Source organism: Trifolium pratense, linkage group LG1 (assembly GCF_020283565.1).
Source record: "Trifolium pratense cultivar HEN17-A07 linkage group LG1, ARS_RC_1.1, whole genome shotgun sequence".
Classification (NCBI taxonomy): Eukaryota; Viridiplantae; Streptophyta; class Magnoliopsida; order Fabales; family Fabaceae; genus Trifolium; species Trifolium pratense.
Genome location: NC_060059.1, coordinates 44,186,859 through 44,204,118, shown reverse-complemented (window position 1 = coordinate 44,204,118; position 17,260 = coordinate 44,186,859). Strand labels below are relative to the sequence as shown.

General features: G+C 31.5%; 2 long non-coding RNA genes across 8 annotated transcripts; one reads left to right on the top strand and one right to left on the bottom strand.

The window, feature by feature from the left end:
* Positions 1–2,464: 2,464 nt before the first annotated feature.
* Positions 2,465–8,837, top strand: LOC123884586. Of its 4 annotated transcripts, none has more exons than XR_006800875.1 (6): positions 2,465–2,919; positions 3,769–3,897; positions 6,307–6,579; positions 6,903–7,007; positions 8,086–8,190; positions 8,325–8,837. It is a non-coding gene; the product is annotated as an uncharacterized LOC123884586 (long non-coding RNA). The 4 variants fall into 4 exon arrangements; XR_006800874.1 differs by having other exon boundaries at positions 8,282–8,837; XR_006800876.1 differs by lacking the exon at positions 8,086–8,190 and having other exon boundaries at positions 8,282–8,837.
* A 1,023-nt stretch (positions 8,838–9,860) lies between these two features.
* Positions 9,861–12,741, bottom strand: LOC123884598. Of its 4 annotated transcripts, XR_006800879.1 has the most exons (5): positions 12,099–12,741; positions 11,794–11,894; positions 11,614–11,693; positions 10,811–10,997; positions 9,861–9,996 (listed from the first exon to the last, which is right to left on the bottom strand). It is a non-coding gene; the product is annotated as an uncharacterized LOC123884598 (long non-coding RNA). The 4 variants fall into 4 exon arrangements; XR_006800878.1 differs by lacking the exon at positions 11,794–11,894 and having other exon boundaries at positions 11,588–11,693; positions 12,099–12,739; XR_006800880.1 differs by lacking the exon at positions 11,794–11,894 and having other exon boundaries at positions 12,099–12,738.
* Positions 12,742–17,260: the final 4,519 nt, after the last annotated feature.

Genomic DNA, 17,260 nt, shown 5'->3' with positions numbered 1-17,260 from the left:
TTAAAAAAAATTGAATGTTTAAAGAGTGTCCCGAGGGCACTCGTTAGCAAGACTCGAAGTTTATTTATATGACTCAGAGTTTATTCATACAACTTGAGAATTTTTTTAAAAATTCGAAGAATTATATATGAATTTTTAAAATTTCAAAAGATAAAATTAAATATAATAAAAATCTCGAAATAAAAATTAAATTGAGTATCCATTTTTCGAAGAACTTTTTACAATGTTCTAAACATGTTATACAAAATTAGTTGGCCAGGCAAGCACGTCCGCGCGTCTGTGTCTAACTTATGTAAAAAAAAAAAATGTCCTATGTTATGGTGAGTTTGTTAATAAAAGATTTTTGCTATTAAAAAAAGTTGTGTCTTGTGTTATGGTGAGTTTGTTAATAAAAGATTTTTGTTGCTATTATAAAAAATCAAGTGTATTGTTGGTATTATGAAAAGTCCGCACCAAAACTCATGTATCCTCTTTATATATTGTATGTATAGACTAGCGGGCCAGACAAGCGCATTCATCGTCTGCATGTGTCTAACTTATGTGCATTTAAAAAAGATATGTCTTATGTTATGGTGAGTTTGTTAATAAAACATTTTTGCTGTTAAAAACAAAGATGTGCCTTATATTATGGTGAGTTTGTTAATAAAAGATTTTTATTGCTACTAAAAATATCGGGGGTATTATTGGTATTATGAAAAGTCCACACCAAAACTCATGTATCCTCTTTATATATAGTATTATATATAGTATGAGTCAGGATCCGTTGACACCAACTAGTTTGACACCAAATGTTACACCTCTCAATAACGTTTTAACCGATATAAATTTTATAAAATCCACCGTTGGATTGAAAGTTTACATCATATAGATCATTTGTGTAAAATTTCAAATAAATCCAAAATCATTTGATATGTTATTGAGATACATCAAAATTAACGGTTTTTGTATTTTTTTAAATGCCGTTAATCTTTATGTGTCTCAATAGCATATCAAATGATTTTGGATTTGTCTGAAATTTTACACAAATGATCTATATGATGTAAACTTTCAATCCAACGGTTGATTTTATAAAATTTATATCGGTTAAAACGTTATTGAGAGGTGTAACATTTGGTGTCAAACTAGTTGGTGTCAACGGATCCTGACTCATATAGTATATTATATATTATGAAAAGTCCACACAAAAACCCGTGTATTCTCTTTATATACAGTATATATTGTATAAGTATATGGATACTCCCGTTTGGTGCACAGGATAAGAGACATGATAGGATAACTGTATCATATCCAGTCTCAATCCAGTGTTAGGTAACACAGCAGGATATGATAAGTTAATCCTGAAGCTTATCCTATGTTGTCTCTCTAGTTGAAATTCTTATCCTGAATTTGAGCTGGGTTACCAACAGGAAAGGATACGAGAAAAAAATTACTGATTTATTCTATAAAATATATTTTAAAATAAAAAATGAAAATTAATAAAATATAAATAATAAAATAATTTGATAGTAAATTAATAATAAAATAATTAATTTTTAAATATAAAAAAAAGTGATTTTCTCACAAGGGCAATTTTGTGATTTATATAATCTAAAAAATCAAATTCTACTAAAATTACAATATTTTAAAGTAAAATAGTTATTAAAAAAAATATTAAAAAATTCTACTTAATTTAAATTTTATAACAAATTAAATATAATTATTTTGCAATGGTAATTTTATTATTTACGTATGAGATATATCGTATATTTATTTAGCTTATCTAACATGTATATATCATTGAGTTTTTTTATTTATTTTTAAAAGTAATATATGATTGAGTTATTTATTTGATCATGATTCATATAAAAAATTAAGTTTGATTATTTTCTAATGATTTTTATTTAAAATTATATAAAGGTATTTGATTACTTAATCATATTTTTTATTTATAAAATTCAAAGTATTACAAAATAATTTTTAAAAAATAACAATTCTTTTACAAGGGTAATTTTGTCATTTAAATATGTTATACATGTTATCATATTATTACGAGGAAGTATGTATTAAAAACATTATATAATAATTATCATGTTTGCTATCATGTGTGCCCAAAACACATGATAGGATAACTGTTATCCTGCTGATATCATATCCTATCGTTATCCTGTTTTATATCCTATCCTGTCAATATCCTATCGTGCGCATCAAACGGACCCTAAGTATATATAGTATAGATAGTTATTTAAAAGCACACATTAGCTTAACAATAGAAACTTAAACCAAAGACCAAAACATGTAATTTTTTGTAGGGAGAAAATTAAAATTCGGTAATTATAAATAAAGACAAAAAAATATATTTAACCCTAAGATTTTTTTAAGAAAAGTCTGTATAAAAATTTATTATTTAAATTTGTCAAAAAAAACTTTATTATTTAGAAAAACTTAAAAAAAAACAAATTCAAAGTTTAAGGTTAGAGAATGTGAAATATGCGTGTGTGCATTTTTGAAAAGAATTTCATTTCATTCCTTCTTTTCTCTCCACGAACCGTTTCTCACCGTAACCTCGTCGTCATCACCGTAACCTCGTCGTCGTCACCGTAACCTCGTCGTCGTCACCGTTTCTCACCGTAACCTTGTCACCGTGTCGTCGTTTCTATGATCTTCTCATTCTCTAATCGTCACCGTTTTATCACAAACCCTTCGCCATTACCGTTTCTCATCGTCGTCACCGTTTCTCACAATCTCTTCACCGTCACCGTTTCTCATCGTCGTCACCGTTTCTCAGAACCCTCTAATCTTCTTTCACGAACCCTTCAAAGCTCAAACCCTTTCCCGTTTAGAAATTTGAATGTCACCGAAACCCTAACTTTCTCATTAGTCCCTTTTCCCCCAAATTGCACGAGCACTGAATCTCACATCTTGTTCAATTAATCTATGAAGGTAAAATGGTAGTCCACAATATTTTTTCTTCTCGCCTCTTAACTAATTAGATTTATTTGTTTATGACACAATTTTGCAATATGCTTACTATTTCATTATCACAATTTCGCAATATGCTTACAATTTTGCAATATGGTTCTATTTATTCCTTCGATTTTATGAGTGTTGCTTCTGCTAGAGAGGTTGTTACAGGACTGCCAAGTACAATTGTGAACTTAATTTTCAGTTTGCAACTAAGGGTGAGCCTCTAAATGATGCCACTGTGCCTGAATCTCTGCTCTAAGATTTGATTATTTGTTTTACAATCTCAAAATGCAAAGTAAAGTTTTGATAAAAAAGATGCAGAGTATTAGCAAATCGTCTCTACTCTCTTCTAAGATTGATTATTATTTTACAATTTATTTGTTGTTTGAGGTATTAGTTTTCCTCTGATAGGATGGATACTTGCTTTTGTTGATTTAAGAGTTGTAGTAGCAGTGATTGTGTTATTTATCTGATTTAGCAAATTGGAAATCAAGTTTTTTGTTAGATCAGACACATTCTCCTAATTTCCTCTTTGCATTGTCACTTATATTGAATGCTTGATAGTTGATACGTTGTCCTCTATTTATATATACTGATATTGGTTGTGTGTTAGTGCATTTTTCATTAACAGGGTCTTTTTTGTGGATCTTTTATTGCTCATTATTATAATCATTGGCCAATGAAGTTCCCAAATTTTGGTGTCAAAACTGTTTGTGATGAGGCACTAATTAGTTTAAAATTAAGAGCTAAGACGTAGCATTTAGTCCTTAGTTACCAAGTTAGCCTTATGTTTATTGACTTACCTTTTCTTCAAATGTTTTAAAGCAAGAGGAAATTAGGAGGAAGAGGCATAGTAAGCTGTTAGCAAGGCTTATGTCCCATGTACGACGGTTCCGTCACTCCTGCACGAAGGCTCTGTTATTCCTGCACGATTTCTACTTCCCCGTATGATTTGTAAGTTTCTCATCTCTTTCATTTTTCGTCACCACTTGTACTGGACTTTAAACAAATATAAATAAATTGATTTATTTTCATGCATTGTGATTTATTTGAAGTTTAGTGGTTTTTTTGTACTGTGGTGTACTAGCATGGTGATTTGCATTGTGATTGGTTAGAAGGTATATAGTGATTATTGATTGGTTAGAAAGTAAAATTTAATAATTTATAAAGACAAAAAATACAGTTAATTGTATAATTTTTTTTTAAAAAATACCAAAACAAATGGCCCATTAAGGCGAGAATGGATTACACGATCTAAGATATTTGCACCATCTGGTTTATAATGGATACATGTTGGGAACGATGTTGGGCGATGTTGGCTTTCCATTTTAAAGGTATAAAAACCATATACAAGATTGTGTGAAGGAATCTTTTTTCATTATCTGAAAAAAGGGGTGGGGAGTATATTGCCCGTGACCTTAAATTTCACCATAGAGTAAAATGTTGGATGAAGTTGATGACCCTAGTCCCTAAATATGACCCTAGTCCCTAAATGTGAAAGCTTGTTGTTGCCTTTATTGCTGCTCAAGCAATTGTCTCTATCGGTGTCCGCTTTTCAATTAAAAAAAAGTTATGAATTTTTATTCATAATAATGCATGAATCGATATATGTTCTGCTTTGATGATCCGTAGTCCCTAAATTCAATCATCTGCTTGAAAAAAGGTACAACTTCTGCTTAAGGGAAGAAAAAAAACCTTAATTGTGCAAAGTTACAACTTTACCCATTTTTCTCATTCTTGATCATTCAAGAACATTCAATCCTCTGCTTGAGAAAAATAAAAGAAACTTAATTGTGCAAAAGGTGTTCTGTTCTGTCCCAAAAGAACCTTAAAAGACAGTTTTTTGTTTGTCACGATAAGGGAGTTTCACTCGTTTTTGGAATTTTCACTTTAAGATATTTGCACCAACTGGTTTATAATCAATACATGTTGGGAGCGATGTTGGCTTTCCATTTTTAAAGGGTATAAAACCCTATATAGGACTGAATGATTGTGTGACGGAATCTTTTTTCATTATTTGAAAAAGGGTTGGGGAGTATACTGCCCTAGTAACCTAAAATTTGGTGGTTGGAATCGATGAATATACTTTGTTTTATAAATTTTGTAACGGATGGATCATAGATGCCTCAATGACCATAGAGTAAAATGTTGGATGAACTTAATGACCCTAGTCCCTAAATGTGAAAGCTTTGTTGTTGCCTTAATTGCTACTCAAGCAATTGTCTCTATCTGTGTCTGCTTTTTTATTAAAAAAAAGTTATGAATTTTTATTCATAATAATGAATGAATGGATATATGTTCTGCTTTGATGATCCGTAGTCCCTAAATTCAATCATCTGCTTGAAAAAAGGTACAACTTCTGCTTAAGGGAAGGAAAAAAAACCTTAATTGTGCAAAGGTACAACTTTACCCATTTTTCTCATTCTTGATCATTCAAGAACATTCAATCTTCTGCTTGAGAAAAACTAAAGAACCTTAATTGTGCAAAAGGTGTTCTGGTCTGTCCCAAAAGAACCTTAAAAGACAGTTTTTTTTGTCATGATAAAGGAGTTTCACTCGTGTTTGGAATTTTCAATCTAACATATTTGCCCCATCTGGTTTATAATCGATACATGTTGGGAACTATGGCGGGTTTCCAATTTAAACGGGTATAGAAACGCACAAGACTGTGAATCATTGCGTGACGGAATCCCTTTTCATTATTTGAAAAAGTGATGGAGTATATTGCCCTAGTAATCCTAAATTTGACTGTTGGAATCGATGAATATACTTTGTTTTATAAATTTTGTAACGGATGGATCATAGAGTAAAATGTTGGATGAACTTAATGACCGTAGTCCATATATGTGAAAGCTAGTGTTGCCTTAATTGCTACTCAAGCAATTGTCTCTATCGGTGTCCTTTTAAAAAAATTTATGAAATTTTATTCATAATAATGCATGAATGAATATATATTCTGCTTTGATTACCCTTAGTCCCTAAATTCAATTCTGCAACTGCAATTAGAAGTGATTTTGCATTATGAAGGAAGAAATGGTAACCATAGACAGCTTAGGCATTTAAGTCCTTTGATCAAAACCTCTAGTTTCCATAGCCTTTATGTAATCCGCAGAAGCAAGTTGTGATGACATAGTGTTGTAAAGCTGACATGGTTTCTGACTCATAGGGAAGTATAATTCAATAAGCTTGATACATGGCTCTAGTTACTATGTTAATATGGTTATATCCTAGAATGTTGTTCTTATTTGCTAATGTTGCGTGCAAGTTTTATAGCAATAGAACCATTTGGATATTTTTGCTGGTACTTGCTAATGACAAGTGAAATGCCAAGATTTCTTTAATTAAGTTGTATTGTTGGTGCAGGTCATTGATGGAAACAAAATTGAAAAGTGGAATAACACTCTCATTGTTGACCGTTATTCTTATTCTGGGTGGCCTTCTCATCTGCTAAGGGACAAATTTCCAGGAGGTCTTTTATTCTAGCTCAGTCTAGAATTCACATAATTTCTTATGTTCTCTTTCTGTTAGTAAATGGTGGATTGCTTGCTCCAGATCTTCTATGTGGCCAATAAATAGTGGTTTCTTGGGTTAGGTTGAGACATGATTTCAATGTTGCTTATTTTCATGCCGGAAAAGGTTTTTATTCTGTAAAACGATGCTTATTTTCTATAATGTTTATCTGCTCCCTTTTCTATGTTCCATGTTGTTGGGTTGCGATATAAAATTTTGAATTAAATAGGAAGTGCGGCATTGGTTTACAAACGTTAGATGTGTTACTTTTCTTCAGGAGGGTGGTTCAAGTCCTAATACATAAATGATTTTAGCTCTCTTGCTTCTAGAGTTCATCTATCTTGAACTTCTGACTTTTTTTCACTATATTGATGGGTTACATTGTTTGAGCCTGGTTCATGCATGTTTCCCTGTTTTGCTTATTTATATTCTTTGCACATTCATATCAGAAAGCTATAGAAAGAGGAGGGTTTAGTGATGAAAGATATGAAAAGCTCGAGTTTCAGAAGAAAGTTACGGAACATTACAAGATCCTTCAGAATGCTTCCTGGAAGGTAATGAACTGTTTTTCCGGCGTCAAGAACATTACAAACACCCATTTCTTCATTTATTATTTATTAAAGAACATTCAAATCTTCTGCTTGAAAAAGAGGTACAATTTTACCAACTTTTCTCGTTCTTGATCATTGAAGAACAAAAAGAACCTTAATTGTGCAAAAAATGTTATGTCCCAAGATCATGTTTGGTACCAATATTTTAAAACAACAGTTTTTGGAATTTTCATTCCAACATATTTGCCCTATCTAGTTTATAATCAATACTTGTTGGGAACGATGATGGGCTTTGATAAAACTTTTAATCTTATGCATCGATAAAAAGTGATTGGATGTCTTAATGCCCAAAACATACTGGATAAATTACTTAATGACCCTCGTCCCTGAATGTGAAAGCTAGTGGTTGCCTTAATTGCTACTGAAGCAATTGTCTATATCGGTGTCCGCTTTTCTATTAAAAAAATATGAATTTTTATTCATAATAATACATGCATGGGTATATAGTTTGCTTTGATGACCCTTAGTCCCTAACTTCAATTCTACAACTGCAATTAGAAGTGATTTTGCATTATGAACATAATGACCCTTGTCCCAAATGTTTCATAAGTTTTGTAATGGATGGATGCCTCAATGACCTTTGAGAAAAATGCATTATGAATTCTTTATTCATAATGAAAATGTTCGATGGTGGCTTTTAAAGGAAATAAATTTAATATGAAAATTTTATTCAAAACGCAATGGTGTCTATTGTCTTTTTATGACCCTAATTGTGAAATTATCACTAGTGGTATTGTATATAAAGTTGGATATACTTTCTTCCATGATTTTTATAAGGAATTATCTTGGTGGCCTAAAAATGCTGGATGATGCCATATTGTGAAAGCGTTGTTGCCTTAAATGCAATTTTAATGTAAAATTTCATTCATAATATAATGCAAGGATAATATCTATTGTGCTTTGATGACCTTACTGATAAGGGTTTCAAAGGAATTCTCAGGAACAAAATACAAAGAATCCAACTCTTTGGAGTATAAACTATTACTTATAATATCGACCTGGTATGTATGGCATTATGCAGACAACATATGGAATATAAGGATGCTTGCATTGTGATCAATGGAGGAAACCATAATGAGGTTGTATCTGATAAAATTCAGTAGGTGTTGGCATAATAGCACTAGATGTATGTGTTATCATTCTTGATCATTCAATAAGATTCAATCTTTTGCTTGATAAATACAAAAGCTTTTGTTGCTGAGCATAACAGTGTTCAGGTTCAGCATGCTAATAAGGTGGTTAATTGCCAAGGTTCAACAGTGATTTGGAAATCGAAATCTCATGGAACTGTTCTTGGAGGACTGTAACTGAAGTTGAAATCATGTTGTTGGGTAAAGGGAAGGTTGATCATTCAGATGCGGCTTCATGCACGAATCAGAACAACCTTTTGAAAATGAAAAGTCAGATCAAGAGGTATATGATTCCCATCTCAGTTTCTTATGTTTTGATGTCATGAGTGGATGTATCAATTTTCCTAGTTTATATATTTTGGAACTTTCAATCCAATATATTTTCATCGATACATGTTGAGATACATATTTTAAATTTAGTCAAGAACATTCATTGTGTGACGAAATCATTTTTCATTATCTGAAAAAGGGTGGAGTATATTGCCCTAGTAACCCTAAATTTGACCATCGGAATCGATGAATATACTATGTTTTATAAATTTTGTAACTGATGGATCATAGATGCCTCAATGACTCTAGAGTAAAATTTTGGATGAACTTAATGACCCTAGTCCCTAAATGTGAATGCTAGTTGTTGCCTTAATTGCTACTCAAGTAATTGTCCCTATCAGTGTCCGCTTTTCTATCAAAAAAAATTATTAATTTTTATTCATAATATTGCATGAATAAGTATATATTCTGCTTTGATGATCCGTAGTCCCTAAATTCAATCGTCTGCTTGAAAAAAGGTACAACGGGAAGAACAAAAAACCTTAATTATGCAAAGGTATAACTTAACCCATTTTTCTCACTCTTGATCATTCATAATAATGCATGAATGGGTATATACTAGTTCTGGTGCCCGTGCGTAACGCACGGGAAATACCGCCTTTTAGTAATTTCGTACACAATTATCAATTTGCAAATGCTATATAAATTTGTGATAAATAAAATGGCAAAATATTGTTTGTTAGTTTCACCCCTCAATTTAGATAAAATATTTCTTGGTTACCATTAAGAATTACGGGAAGCATATAGTACAAATTAAATTACTAACTAAATTCAATCAAATGGCAAAATGTTGTGTTTTAGTTTCACCCCTCAATTTAGATGGCATACTTGTTAGTTACTCTTATCATTTAACAGGAAGTATGAAGTACAAATTACTATATTCAATCAAATCAAATATTAACAAAGTCGATACACGCATAAACATAACCTTTCTGGGATGCCTCCCGTGTTTTTTCTAGATATAAAACTTGAAACTTAATTATCATAAAGTTACATAACATCATCCCTCTATAATATTTAACAAAGTTGATATATGCATAAACATAACCCTTCCGGGACGCCGCCCATATTTTTTCTAAAATAAATTTGGAACTTAATTATACTAAAGTTACATAATACCCCTCTCTTTGCTTACTATGTTAAAGACTCTTACAAAGCAAACTATCAAACCAAAACTCAATAAAAAAAAAATAATGAACAATATGTATTTTGAACTTTTATTCTATCAGGTGAAGTTAACAATAATATTATCTACTAAGACTACTATAACCAAAGTGTTTTTTTTGCTTGGTGTTTCAATGCCAAGTATATTCAATTGGCTTATAACAGCCAGCAATCTAATTGATGATATATGAAGTTAAAAATTCGGTATATCGTTTCTACTTTTGCACCATGGCGATCTTGCTATCTTTCTCGAACCTTCAAAAACAACCTTTGTGTACATTTGACTTTGTACCATTAGTTGTACACATCTGCAACAATTTGACATTCTTGTTAACACTGCTTAATTAGATTCATAGAATTATGTACCAAAAAAAAAAAAAAAAAAAAAAAAAAAAGAAACTCAAAGTGGAAATCATTAAAGAAGTACATTCACTACTATATTTCATAGCTCATAAAAAGAAGTGACTTCATATAGATTTTTTGCATTGGTTTATTCGAAAGTTGGCTAGGTTATGGGTAGTTGCCTAATGTACACAATTAAGGCCATGTTATGAAGGTAAGCAAATGGAATAAATGCAGCAAACCAACAACCCTCTTACAACCTCAATACTAACCGTCTTGACACAAAGCACTACCCAATCTCATGGATTATAAGAATTACATAGGAAATGAACAGTCAATCTCATGCGAAATCAAAATCACTAAACAGGAAAAAAAAATGAAATCGAATCAAAACTAAAACATAAAACAGATTGAAGAATAGAAGAAATAAGGGCAAAAAAGATATTGTTGCCGTGTGGTTAACTCAAAGAAGGGGAAAAAATCAAAAGAATTATCATAAGAAATTTTATAATTAAAGATGTTATCAAAACTCCATGTAAACACATAAAAATAGTTAACAACCCATTGATAGGATATTTTATATTAGTTGCTAATTTGAAATCAAATTTAAAAGTGGTTGCTATAAATATGGGTTACTTGAGAAATATTAGGAACTCGAGTTTTCCAACGATCCAAACTTATATACCAAAACAAATATAAAAAAAATCAATTATAAAGTTCAAATTAGTTGCAGTAAACAAAGAAATAGAGACACAATAAATGGTGGATGTGAATGCTTACAAATTTCACTTCAATTGTACCGATGATGTCAAAGGTATGAATAGTCCTGTTTCAATAAAATAGGGAACAGTCACTTGAAACAAACAAAAAATGAAAAACATAAATAAATTAAGCTGCAGAAAGCTTAAAACTTACTTGAGAACAACTCTATCAATGGCCACTCACAGGTTCCTTTTTTCTAAAACACCTAGAAAAAGAAACAGAAGATCTATTTTGTAAATCTAAATGAACAAATAAAACTCAAAATCTTTTATATCACAATGAAAGCAACTATCGAGTGTAGGTGTGGATTTACAAACCCCAAAACACATATTTATACAGAAAAAATAGGAGCAGATAAAAAAGGGAAAATTTTGAATTTCAAATCAAAACCCTAAAAATCATTTAAATACAAATTCATAAGTCATAAAGCACATATTTGAACAAATAAATCGTTTAAATACATAAAAGAAGCTTCTTCAAGAATTATAAAATCAAAGGATTGAGAATAGAACAATATTCATTCATGAGAAAAGATTCAACTTTAAAAATCAACAAAATCTCTGTATAGTAATCAAACAATGATAGTGTCCAAGTATTTAAAAAATCTTTTTCTTATGATCAAAATCTCTGTTTGTCTGTCATTCTTTTCAAAAAAGTATTAAAAAAGTATTGAGAAGTTCACAAAAGCAATTAATCTCATGTTTCTTAAACATTCAATCATGTGTTTCCTGAAATTGTTTTTGCTTTATGTTTATAATAGTAAATACATATTTAATCTCATGCTTCATGTGTTACCTAAAATTGCATATGCTTTATGTTACCTGAAACATCCTTTATGAAATGATTGATGAACAAAATCCCAGAAAGCTATAATTTTTCTTATTTCCATTACTTTTAGCTCCTGCATATTTCAAGCACCAAGAAAGAAATGAATTGATGCAAAAAGAAAAAAACAAAATGAGAACTTTCATATTGAGACAAAATGACCAAAAGTTTGAGACCTTTATGAGTTTTAAGAACTTTCTTTCCTAAAAGGGATCAAATTCCTTTAAACACAGAGGAACCCATCTGTCACCTAAGAACTTTCTAAGAACTTTCTTTCCTGAAATGAAAATGAGATCGGGTTCGAATAATCTCTTATGTTGGAAGCATAAATTGAACAAATAATGAAAGAATACTCAACATTGAAGAAGAATACCACAAAGCCATCAGGTTTTCATATTGAGACATTTCATCAAGCACTTTGTGAGTGTTCACATTCACAATCAAAAAATTAAATCCAAAACATAAATGACATTCAGCTTACCTTAACGTCTTTGTGTATGCTGATTACTCATTCTTTCTCGCCTCCGTCGTGTGCGATGATTCCTCATTCTTTCCCGTTGCTGGATTTGTCAAAAGAGAAGGAGAAATGAAGCAATCCAAAAAAAATGAGAGAAGATAAAGAACAGAGTGAGAGATTGAAGGGGAAATTTGAATTTGGTTGCTCTGTTCTGTTCAACGTTGAAGAGATATCGATTAAAGCCATAAAATCCGCTGGGAGTGTACTGATAAGAGTCAGAGAGGATTTCTGTAGGCTTGCATCAATTTGATAGCGTTTTTCTGGTTGGGTCGCGTGGAGGGAGAAAGGAATTGCCCAAAATGTTTACGCGTGCTTCTTTTTTTCCTTTCCAGGTAAGTATTTTTTTGTTTGGTAGCGAAATGGGCTTCACCAACTGGGCCAGATCAGTTTTTCACTTGTTTGAATGCAAAAATAAGACCCAACAAAACCAAAAGAAGAGGGAAATTCAAAATTTAAATTTTTCTTCCAACTCAAGCATCCAAGTTGGCACCATAAGCTAAATATGGAATGAAAGTAATATTAATTAATGATGATTTGGCAAGAATGTGGTTAGAGGTGGACAAATAAGCTTTCTTTCCCTAACATGGTTTTGAGTTTGTATATTATTAAGATTCTGCTTATGAACAACATTCAATCTTCTGCTTCATAAAAACAAAATAAAAGATATTGAGCAAAGGTGTTCTTTCTGTCCCATGACCCTTTTGTTTGTTTGGTGCCAATAACTTTTCGTTTGTTACGGTAAATTTTGGAATTTTTATTTCAATATATTTGCATTCATGAATCATACATATTGAGGTACCCATTTTTTCATTTTCTTTGTCAAGAACATTCAATCTGCTGCTTGAAAAATGGTACAACTTTACCCCATTTTTCTCATTCTCCATCATTCAAAAACATTCAATCTTCTGCTTGAGAAAAACAAAAAGAACCTTAATTGTGCAAAACGTGTTCTATCCCAAGATCATGTTTGGTAGCAATATTTAAAAAAAGAACAGTCTTTTGTTACAATAATGTAGTTTCGCCCATTTTTGGAATTTTCATTCCAACATATTTGCCCCATCTGGTTTATAATCAATAACTGTTGGGAACGATGATGGACGTCGATAAAAACTTTTAATCTCCTGCTTCGATAAAAAGTGACGTGAATGTTGGATAAATAACTTAATGACCCTAGGCCTGAATGCGAAAGCTAGTTGTTGCCTTAATTGCTACTCAAGCAATTGTCTCTATCGGTGTCTGCTTTTCTATTAAAAAAATTATGAATTTTTATTCATAATAATGCATGAATGACTATTTATTATACTTTGATGACCCTTAGTCCCCAAATTCAATTTTGCAACTGCAATTAGCAGTGATTTTGCAATATGAACTTAATGACCCTTATCCCTAATGTTTAATAAGTTTTGTAAGGGATGGATGCCTCAAATTGAGGCAAATGCATCATGAATTCATTATTCATAATGGAAAAGTTGGATGGTGGATTTCAAAGGAAATAAATGTTAATATGAAATTTTATCCAAAATGTTGATTGTGTCTATTATCTTTTTATGACCCTAATTGTGAAACTGTCACTAGTGGTATGGTATACTTTGTCTTGGTGGCCAAAAATGTTGGATAATGCCTTAATGTGAAACTAGTAGTTGTCTGAAATGCAATTTTGAAGGTAAGTAAAGACAAAAATATGAAAGCCTTGAATTGTAGTTAAAAGCCTTGAATGATTAATTAACCCGGTGTTGGACCGAGACCCTTGGTTCAATAAAATATGAAAGCCCATGAGATAGCCTTTATATTAAACCACATGCAGTCTCCCCATGTCTATGTTATGCAGCAACAGCTTCTGTCTTACACCATGCGTAAATGTGTTTGGTTTTATTGCTAGATTTTTCTTTCTTCTTCTTCTAGTAAAGAATCAATGCATTGTAGAATTTATCTTGGGTGATAAATACTATAGTATGCTTTGTGCCAAGACCTTGAAAGATAAACTTTTTTGTTTGGTGAGGTAATTTTTTGAGTTTTCTTTTTACATATTTGCATTGATTCATGTCGAGATACCCATTTTTCTCATTATTAATAATTGAGCATGTATTCTTTCCCAAGACCCTGTTTGGTACCAATATTTTGAAAGATTAACTTTTTCCTTTGCCATGGTGATTTTGGAACTTTCATTCCAATAAATTTTCATTGAATTTTTCATTTTTGATTAGTCAAGACCATTCAATCTTCTTCTTGAAAAAGGTTGAACCTTACCCATTTTTCTTATTCTTGATTATTGAAGAACATTCAATTGAACCTTATTGAAGACCTAGTTTGCTACAATAATTTTTTGTTTTCATTCCAACATATCGGTTTTCGGTTGATACTTGTAGTGATACTGATTTTTTAATTCTTGATAATTCAATCTTTTACTTAAAACTTAATTGAGGAATCTGCCCCAAGAACCTTAAATCTTCTGCTTATTGGAATTTTTGTTCCAATATATTTGCCCCGTTTGGTTTATAATCGATTTATACCTATTGGGAACGATGACGGGATGTCGATTTTATCATTTTTGATTATTGAAGAACCTTCGATCCTCTACTTCGAGAAAAAGTTAACCTTCAATTTTGTAAATTAAAATTTAATCAGGTATACAAATCCTACAAGACCATAAATCATTGTGAAATGGAATCTTTTTCCATTATCTTAAAAATCGGGTGGAACATACGACCCTAGTAACCCCAAGTATGATAGTTGGAATTGATGGATATACTTTGTAAAATGCATCATGATCTCTTTAGTTACAATGTACGCGTTGGATGATGTTCTTAGTGCAATTTTTATATGAACCAATTCTTCGACCGTTTCTATTGTTTGTACAAGTCTTTCAAAAGTTTAAGACTCTTAAATTGAGGTAAGTAAAACAATACTCAATATATTCTAAGCTGTAAGTGCACTTCGGAATGAAGGAAAAGCAAGTTATTCAACCATTTTATATGTTTCTCATATGGTATAATGACTGTACTGATGTGTTTTTCTTATGCTATTAATACTTGCTATCAATTACGTACGTGTCATGCCATTTACGGTGATGCTATATAGCTACAACTCTATAATTAGATTAACAAGATGACGCAGTACGGAAGCGATAGGTTAGCAAAACGCTAAACCTAATGGATAAAGACAAGCCGCAAACACAAACTTGTCAAAATAGGGTTTCGGAGTCCACCGAAAGAGTAATTTGGAGTCCACCAAATTTGAGAAAATTCTCTATAATTTTATTGAATGAAAAAGTTGCCTTCAAGGCTACAATAGTTTACCTTAAATAGTAGTGAAAAATAAAAATAACAAATCTTCTAAAAGATTGTAAAAATAAAAATAACAAACCTAGCTAAATAAAAATAACAAATCTACCTAAAATATAAAAATAACTAATCTAGGTGAAATATAAAAATAAGAAATCTACCTAAAATATAATAAAACTAAATCTAACTAAAATAATAAAATACTGAAGAAATCCTCCTACATCAGTCTCCTCTACCTCAAAAGAACTCGACCCCGAGTTCTCATCTTGATAAGGAGCCTCATCTGCTTGATACTGACTCATGCGTTTATCATAGTAGAAACTTAGTATCGGTTTTTCTTTAATTACCAAATTCTTTCTCGTTTGCTCGATAGCTACTTTTTGCTCTTCTTTTAGTCTTGTCTCATACCGACTCTTTTCTTCTTTAAAAGCTTGATTTTTCTCCTCTAACTTGAGATACAACTCCCTCCGTTTTGTTACACGTTCTAAGCTTCTAAAAATAGGGAATGAACCTTGAGTTATCCTTGATCTTGCAGTGTGCATTGACACAATAGACCAATTGCCTTCATCAACATAGTTCTTCTCCGAATCATCTCGTTCATCGATCTCCTTCTTCTCATCTTTGGATTCGTCCACTTCAACCGAAACATCTTGTTCAGCTACTAATTTAACTTCTTTCAGTTTTGTTTGATCAGAACGATCGTTGAGTTTCTGCGGAAGAGATGGTTGACTATCATCTAGGGTTTCGGTATCTGTATCAACAATATGTTCGTAGGATCCATTCTTTTTAGTAACACCAGCTTCAATATCAACAACAAATTTTATTGAGTTTAACTCTTTGTTGCCACCGATTTTATGCACTTCATGGTTCTCCCTCTCGTCTTCAGGCAAATCAGTATTCCTGTTTGTTGTTTTGACCGTAAAAATATCGTTTGTCTCATGACCATTCTCAACAAACAAATCGATTTTAGTACATTCTTTTACCTCATGTTCCTTTGCTTCAAACTTATCCGCTGCGAGTTTACAAGCAACGTGTCCTTTATCTCTATGATGCCGTCGAACGTTGTTGGTGGTATTGTAGTAGGCGTTGTTGTTGTTCAAACAATTTGATAATATCGTTATTTGTGCACTCAAAGCAGTTAGGGCTGCGGTAACATCCGCGGTAAATCCCTCAAGGTCTGCCCTGGTCGCTGGTTTATCTCCCATGACTGTTCAATTCACGAAAGAACAGGGGAAACCTGCTCTGATGCCAACTGACGCAGTACGGAAGCGATAGGTTAGCAAAACGCTAAACCTAATGGATAAAGACAAGCCGCAAACACAAATTTGTCAAAATAGGGTTTCGGAGTCCACCGAAAGAGTAATTTGGAGTCCACCAAATTTGAGAAAATTCTCTATAATTTTATTGAATGAAAAAGTTGCCTTCAAGGCTACAATAGTTTACCTTAAATAGTAGTGAAAAATAAAAATAACAAATCTTCTAAAAGATTGTAAAAATAAAAATAACAAACCTAGCTAAATAAAAATAACAAATCTACCTAAAATATAAAAATAACTAATCTAGGTGAAATATAAAAATAAGAAATCTACCTAAAATATAATAAAACTAAATCTAACTAAAATAATAAAATACTGAAGAAATCCTCCTACATCACAAGAGGGCCTTTTTTACCATGTTATGCATTTGAGAGATTTGGTTTTTAATGCAATCTATTTTCGTTTTTGAGAACTTATTCAGCCTATAAGATATGCTGCTTTTCCAAAATTTGTGCTGGAGTCTAGATTTTATGCTCATTAACAATATAATATTGACATTATAACATTGGATTCTTTTGAATATATACTG